Source organism: Amblyomma mixtum, chromosome 6 (genome assembly GCF_055824585.1).
Source record: "Amblyomma mixtum isolate Tamu chromosome 6, ASM5582458v1, whole genome shotgun sequence".
NCBI lineage: Eukaryota > Metazoa > Arthropoda > Arachnida > Ixodida > Ixodidae > Amblyomma > Amblyomma mixtum.
In genome coordinates this window covers 54,075,421-54,084,048 of record NC_143017.1, presented here as the reverse complement: position 1 = coordinate 54,084,048, position 8,628 = coordinate 54,075,421, and positions in this window count along the sequence as shown.

The window sequence follows — 8,628 nt, the reverse complement described above, 5'->3', positions numbered from 1 at the left end:
TGGTCACTGAGGTTAAGATGTTAAGCTTCGCCCCTAAGAGTGGAACGCGACAGCGTCTTGCAACGCTGCCAGCGAGTCCACACAACGCCATCGCCCATTCGGTTCTACGCCTCGCTCGTCGGTAAATTGGTTTTTGAGGAAAGGAAATGTATCTGTCCCTCATTTGACGGTGGACACCTAAACCTCGCCGGAAGGGAATGGAGGAGGATGAGAGTGAGTGAAGACACCGTACCCTTATAAAAATTTCTATAGACAGTCCATAGACTGTCTATAGACTTTAGTCTATGAAGTCTATAGACTGTCTATAGACAAATCCTTTAGACTGGTCTATAGACAGTCTATAGATTTATGGCCATACACTTTTAGTAGACTTGTCTATAGACAGTCTATAGACAAATGTCTACTGAAAGTCTATAGGTCTATAGGAAGTCTATAGACACAGGTCTATAGACAGTCTATAGACGATCTATAGACTTATGGTCATACATTTCCTATAGAGCTGTCTATAGACACTTGTCTATAGACGGACTATAGACGACCTATAGACTTATGGCCATAGACTTCCTGTAGATTACTGTCTATAGACAGTCTACAGACAAAAGTCTACTGGTCCAGTAGACATATGTCTATAGACTGTCTATAGACATTCCATAGGTGTGTGGCCTGGCAGTGCTATAGACCTTTGTCTATAGACAGTCTATAGACCTCTATCTACTAAACTATTAGTAGATCATTATCTATAGACTGCCTATAGACTGTCCACAATCATTGAAAAAGGTCGCCAGACAGAGTTCAAGTTGAAAAAATCAATATACTTACAAATTTAGTTTATTTCCAAGCTATCCATGCAGTACATGCACCATACGAATGCACCACAGTAACATAAAAGTTGAAAGTAACAGTCCGGCTAGTTTCCTCAGAAGCATTCTTGTGGCCTGTTGTCTGCAGTAAATCATCCGGGCATGTTCACCTGTACAGCACAAATGAAAAAAATAATATAAGAAGAACTGAAAAAAAAAATTCCCATTCCATCTCTACACATGTGCTTTACAATGTAAGGCATATCCTGGCTATGTCATTCTAGAAAGGCAAACTTGATCTTTTGGTTTGGTTTTATGGGGTTCAAAGACCCAAGGCTACGAGACGCTGAAGTGAAAGGCTGGGGAATAATTTCGGTCACCTGTGCAGAGTACACAGGCCTTTAGCATTTTGCCTCTATTAAAATGCGACCTCTTAGGCCGGAATCGAACCTGCATCTTTCAGGTCGCCATACGAACATGACAGCCACTGAGCTATCACGCCGGCTCAATCATTTCATTAAATACACGTCAGATTATAAGTGTCGTCATAAAACATTGTAACAAAGAGTCCTAATCCCTGGAGCACTCTACTCTGAATCCAGTACTGATATTGATTTCTGTATGGCAATACTGTTACAGCCAATATTGATCTCTTTGTGGCAATCCTTTTACACTATTTGTAACAGAAGACTTCGAACAATTGTGCCACATATCTGCATTCACTCGCAAGGAGCTGTTAAGAATGCCACCTCCATAAAATACAGATTCAGTGCACCTTACAGAGGGATCCAAAAAGGAGAATATTGCAGCATTTATTCTTATAACCGCAATAGAAGAAGCGCTTCAGAATACCCTGTGTGAATTAAGCCTGGTACACCCGGCCAAATTTTTAACTGGCTCGGGTGTGCATCGCTAAATGCACCTTGTAAAAAAGGTGCCTTTCGGCTACACTGCTGGCATATTCATGCTGTAATTTAACGAGTGAAATGTCATTTCGTGGTTCCTTTTTTTTCATATAATGTTTGAGTGCAGTACTTGCGTGTTTAGATCAACGTTATCAGAAACATTCGTCTGCCACTACGAACAGCTGAAACAAGCGGCATATACGCAGCAATGGATCTGGACCATATGGCCTCATCCTCTGGGTAAAGTACCACTCCTTCCATGGCGGAGAAGTCGTTTACCCAGATTAGTGCAAATGCGCCACCAGAACCATTGCTGCGTATTCCGCTTGTTTCGGCTCTTCGTAGCGGCAGACGATGAATATTTCTGATAACTTTGATCTAAACATGCAAGTACTCCACTCAAACATTATATTAACAAAAAGAAACTATGAAATGCCATCTCACGCGTCAAATTACAACATGAATATGCCAGCAGTGTAGCGAAAAGGCACCTTTTCACAAGGTGCACTTAGCGATGCAACACCTAAGCCAGTTAAAGATTTGGCCGAGTGTACGTAAGCCGATACTCAAACGGGCACAAGCTATACAAAACCAGCAGGCAAAAGCAACCAGTTCACCACAGATTTGCGCCTATAACTTGAAGCACAAAGACGGAAGAGCATACTCGTACATCTGCGCGCGCTCTTAGAAACAAGCGGGTCGCAGCGCTTCCATGCCGCGCTCATTATTCAGAAAATTAATACAGCACACAGAGGCTGCAGCTGCGCCGTTTCAAAAGCAGTCGCGAGGTTGAGACAGCAAATTACTGTCACGATAAAATACCGTCTAAAATTCACTTAGTTTTTCCTTCAAGTGCAGCTCCAACAGCACAGTAAAGAGGTGTGTTTCTTGCATGGAGGCAGCCTAACCCAACGCTGCTAGAAAAATCAGCGAAAACATTGAACGTGCTCAAAGTAGGAAGTATTCCAATGAAATAATTAACGCCTTCAAAAGGCGCAGCTGTAATAACACGAGAGCTTAATTTAATTTTAGGCGCGAGTCACATCGGCGCTGTCGTAACGTAGCAGTTTGAAATCAGAAACACATACTTTGCCTCTTGCGCAAATGGTATTCTAGAAATCTGTGCACGCGTGAGCGGGATTCATGAACGAACCACTCGGAACGAAATGTAAGCCACCTCTTGTCGAGCCGACCTTTACCCAGCTTTCAAAATGAAGTGCCCGCAAGCCAGCGGCGGCGGCCAACGGCTCTGATGACAGACACGGACGAATCCATATGTGTGCAACGAAGGGGAGATGGGATGGAGCTCGTGGGTTCATCGCGGTGTTTGAGCACGCCGGCCATTCGCGCCGGCAACGAATTTTATTCACCCATCACACTACAAGCATTCCTCCAGCGCCGCTTGAATACAACTTCGACAAACGTCTCGCGCTCCAGTCTATAGCGTTACAAGACACCTTTGCTGAAACGTCGGCGTCCACGACGCGCACCGAGCGAGCGTCCATACGCAGCAAGCAATGCACACCTCAAAAAGAACAGCACTGCATGGTCCAGACAGGCGATAACACAAAGATAAGAAAATACATGTAATCCACCACTGAACGAGACTGTATGTAAGTACGTTTTCGGAGGTGCAAAGTAAATTGAGCTCACACGGCGCTAACTAACACACAGTTCCATTTCGGCCGTCATTCACAGGCTAAACAACATTTATGGCTGCAAATATACCTTAAAACACAAAAAATCTGGTAGACAGCTCGCGAGGAGCGGCTTATCATCAAGGGCATCACACAAACTGCCTTTCCGCGCGTTAGTAAAGACAGCGGCACAGAGATAAGCGGCATTAGTCGAGAACCCGATGGCTTCCGCCTTAGAAACGAAGATGGGACGTTTGTCACTGCGCACATAATCTGTTCTGCACACACAGCTCTGCTTAGAGTGGTTTAGGAGACCAAATGAATAAAATATAAACGTGTAGACTTACCGTAAGCGGACGATGAAGCTGGATTTTGAAGAAAACGTAATCCGCGAACAACACGCCAACACCGCCGATGCAGCCACGCACAAGGTTGTTTGCAGCCCAAATGATTTTCTGCCGTCTCGCGGTAAAACGGGTAAAACGTGAAACAGAAACCCACTTCACGGTCGTATCTTTATCGCTCGAACTCTTGCCGTGTGCAGCTTGTCTGATATCCAAGACCACAGAAGGCAATTGGATTATAAGCTTAAATTCTTCGCTTACCCTCTAAAAATCTTATTGTTTTCGTGAAAACATAACCCAAATCTAACTGCTTGTCCGTATACGCGCCGCATCTCCCACCGAATAGTATGTGGTACAATCCTCAAATAATAATTATAATGTTGCATAGCATAACGTCTTTTTTGCGTGTGTTCGTGTTTAGAAAACTGATATGTGCGACATCAGCGTGTCATCGCCTCCGAAGCAACAGGTGCAAGGGTAGGAACGAAAAAATACTGGCTTTGTGATTCGTCGCAGCACTTATTCACGTGAATACAAACTGCAAAGGTATAAATGGGAGATCTTAATCGCACAGAGGACCAGGCTCTTTGAGACTATTCTAAGGTGTTTCTGAGGGATGGGCGCTTCCTTGAGTTCTCACGCCCGTCTTTCCCCCTTTATTTTCAGGACGTTTTAAAGAGAAATGTAGAACCGTTGATGAAATGTTTCTGATTTCAGCGCGTTGGGCAGGAACGATCGAAAGATGGAATGGAATTGTGTCGAGCGATTCCTTTAAGGGTCAGCGTATTCGTTCGATGTAGTATAGTTTGCGGTCACCCTTACTTCAAGAACGGCTGCCTTTCCTCGGCTTACTTGTTAGCATTAAATATTCAATTGTATTGACAACATACGTCACGGTATAACGAAAAGGAGCTTGTCAAGGCTGCTGAAAACAATATACAGGAGGGTGTTGTAATGTCCTCACGCAATAGTTTTTTTAATTTCTGTAACAGCGAAGGAGGTGGAGGACTCCCGACATAGTTGCGGTCAGCAGATGCAGGTACCCTTAGCATGCAGTGCAAAAAGAAATTGACATTGTACTGGACTTAGTCGAAAGTCGGAGTATCGAGCATTGTTAGATAAAATTAGGATTGTTATAGACTGGTCTATAGACAGTAGACTATCTATAGTTTACAGTCTATAGACGAAAGGAAATTGAAGCAGCTTAAGACCGTAGTCTATAGAGAGTCTATAGACCATCTATAGACGAAAGAAAATTGAGTCAGCTATATACTTTAGTCTATAGAACGTCTATAGACGAAAAGAAACTGAGGCAGCTATAGACCTTGGTCTATAGAGAGTCTATAGACCTTCTATAGACAAACGGAAATTGTGGCAGCTATAGACCTTAGTCCATAAAGAGTCTATAGACCGTCTATAGACGAAAGGAAATTGATGCAGTTATAGACTTTAGTCTATAGAGAGTCTATAGACAAAAGAAAATTGAGGCAGCAATAGACCTTAGTCTATAGCGAGTCTATAGACCGTCTATAGACAAAAGGATATTGAAGCAGTTATAGACTTTAGTCTATAGACCGTCTATAGACGAAAGGAAATTGAGGTAGCTATAGACATCGGTCTATAGAGAGTCTATAGACCGTCTATAGACTAAAGGAAATTGAGGCAGCTATAGACTTTATTTTATAGAGAGTCTATAGACAGTCTATAGACGAAAGTAAATTGAGGCAGCTATAGACCTTAGTCTATAGAGTGTCTATAGACCGTCTATAGACTACAGGAAATCGAGACCGCTATAGACTTTAGTCTACAGAGAGTCTATAGACAGTCTATAGACGAAAGGAAATTGAGGCAGCTATAGACTTTAGTCTATAGAGGATCTATAGACAGTCTATAGACGAAAGGAAATTGAGATAGCTATAGACATTAGTCTATAGAGTGTCTATAGACCGTCTATAGACTACAGGAAATCGAGACAGTTATAGACTTTAGTCTATAGAGAGTCTATAGACAGTCTATAGACGAAAGGAAATTGAGGCAGCTATAGACTTTATTCTATAGATTTTATATAGACTGTCTATAGACAAAAAGAAATGTCTATAGGATGGCTATAGAGTCTATAAAAAGTCTATAGACAGTCTATAGACCATTTTCATAAGGGTATTCACTATATAGACGCGCCTTTGTTCATTTCAAACCGTCGAGCTGGCATGGCGGAGTGGATAGCATGCTCGTCTATCACGCCGAAGACCGGGGTTCGATTCCCGAGCTCAACCAATTTCTTAATCGGTTTTATTTATTTATATGGCCTGACTAGTAAAGCTAATTAGACTAATTGGGTAATTAAGCAATTAACTAAGCTCAGTCCCACTTACTTGGAGCATCACCATACGATCCCTTCAATTGGTTGCATGGTTACTAGCCAAAGTATACTTGGCCCCGTTTGAAATTCGCGCACTGTGACGTCACGACCGTTTCCACCAATTGAAAAGCGTGACATTTCCTGTCGACATCTGCTGCTTACAACGATGAGACATTAAAGGCGTCCGCCTTAATATACTTAACCAATTTTTCATGCACGTATTGACAGTTCTGAGTGATCGTTTCTAATGGTCTTACGGGTTGTAACCTCACCGATAGCATAAACTATAAAAGCTGGCTCTCTTAACTTCTTCGATGGCTCAAAATATATTTTCTCTGTGATAAAAGAACGCGGGTTTCGTCGGTGTTGTTAAAAAGTATGGGACGTCATTCGGAAAGAAGTGCGTTGTGCTATCACCTGCTCTTTACTGTACCTTCATAAACCCTCTAAGCGCCAAAAAAGCGTTGAGTGGAAGTTAGCGCTTGTGTTCTGTCGTGTCCCTGCCTTTTGCTCTTTAGAACCTCATGTGAATTACCCACTAGGGCGGACAATCACCCTTCTATCACCGAAACAAGGAGGAATTTCTATGCACAAAAACCACGACCGCACTGCGAGGAGGGCTCCAGAAGCAAGCAATACCAGAAACAAGCAACCGCAGCGGAGGCAAGTGCACGATCAGTATGTGATTGTTTTGTGGAACATGTGTTTAAATTAAGAGAAGTCTTGAAGCAACAAGATTATGCGGATGATGTATTGAGTCTGATGGACCAACTTGTGGTAATGAAAGTCCATTAGACACAGTTGTCTTCCAAGGGGCATGACAACTACGACATTTTATGGATGTATTTATTCATGCGATAAAGAAAAAAAGCAGCGGAGGCAAAGTGGTTGAGCATCCGCCTCGAATACCGGAGGTGCGGGGTTCGACCCCCGGTGCTGCCGGGTACCCACCGGTGACATAGTGGGTACAAGCTTTCCCCTTGGCCCAGTGCTGGGCTTCTTTAGGGTGAAATGCTAGGGAAATGGGTCTTTGACCCAACCTTCAGCAATCGAAAAAAACCTTGTGCCAGTGCGCTGTTTGCCCACAGATGCCCAGTTGCGCCGTGAAAATTCATTATCATCAACCAGAAAGAAACACTATTCTCTCTCTGTGAATATGTGATCGCGAAACTTTGTGCTATAGTTTCTTTGCGATTTAAACGCGGGCAATGTAAGCTAGACATGCAGTAAGCGATTGATTTTTTTCGCAAGATACATCCTTGAATAATCAGAAAAATAGTCTTCATGTATCCGTGTCTTTGTTGATATTTCAGAAAAAAAAAAGGTAAAAGTGCATGTTTCTTAACTGCTCATTACAATAACATGGAAATATAGAAGTGCCCCCAGAACGGAAAGGTGCCAAATCATTTCTGGAGCACTGACCGAATTTAGTGCGCTAGTTTTAAGGTTCTTAAAGAAGCACTTGGCAATAAGTCATATGTCGCTTTTTTTTTCGCAAATAAAAGAAAAAAATACTGCATCCATCTCCTTCAGTGATGGAATATAAGTTCCGTTGTAAACAAAGTCAAGTGAAATGTATGAAGAAACGGTCTTTAGAATATACGTCTAGTCTCTGTGGTGCCAGGCACTGTCGTTGTTTTACTATGTCTTTCTAGAAAAAAGTAGGCAGCTTCACGTTATAAACAAAAAAAATAAAAACGAAAACAGGGCGCGGCCGACGGCCCGCCACGCCGTTTATTTCACGTTAAGGCAAATGTCTCCCTTAGGACTCGCCTAATAGTGCGCCATCACTCACGTCGCGAACGCCGCCTGGCGAGGCTCTTCGCAGCGGTCTATCTCCGTCTACGGAGCTCAGGGGACGAGGAGACGGTGTCGGCGGAATGACCTGGTCGTCTAGAAGACCTCCAACCCCATGCATAGTGCCGCCTTAGCCATTCGCCCGTGCTATGCTTAGCGTGCTTGTTTCATTTCCGCCTGTTTTTCATTTATTCCACGGGTACCTCGGGGCACATTTATCATCCCTTCAGCGATTCACAAATGCCAGGGATACAGCTTTACACTTCTGAACAGAGAGGGCACAGGTTCAGTGAGTAAGGCGTGTCGCTATGAATTGGTGAAAAAAAAAAACGAAAAAAGTTAACGACCGTCCAACAGCGCAGCTGTTAAACGCCCGTTCCTTGGCATGGGCGTCGGTGTCGCCTGCTGCGCGTACAGCCGGCCAAATCTTTAGCTGGCGCGCGCGACGGACGCTTTTTCTGCACTCCTGCGCTTTGCGCCGAAGCAAACTTGTGGAAAACTGAATATTAAGCACGGGCTTAGTGAGCGTGTGCTTATATTTAATATTTCCTCAAGTTTGCTCAGTCATAAGCTGCAGGAGCACGAAAACGCGGCTATCACGCACGCCAGCTAAAGATTTGGCTGGCTGTACGCGCAGCAGGCGAGCAGCGGGTGTTGTATCACGTCAGCAAAGCTGCAGAGCAGACGACGCTGCAACTAGCAAGCGCTCTGTGCGCATTCTCACACTATCGTCCGTTTCTCAACTGCGGTCCTGCATGAGAGGCTGAAAGAACGTCCGGTCTGCGC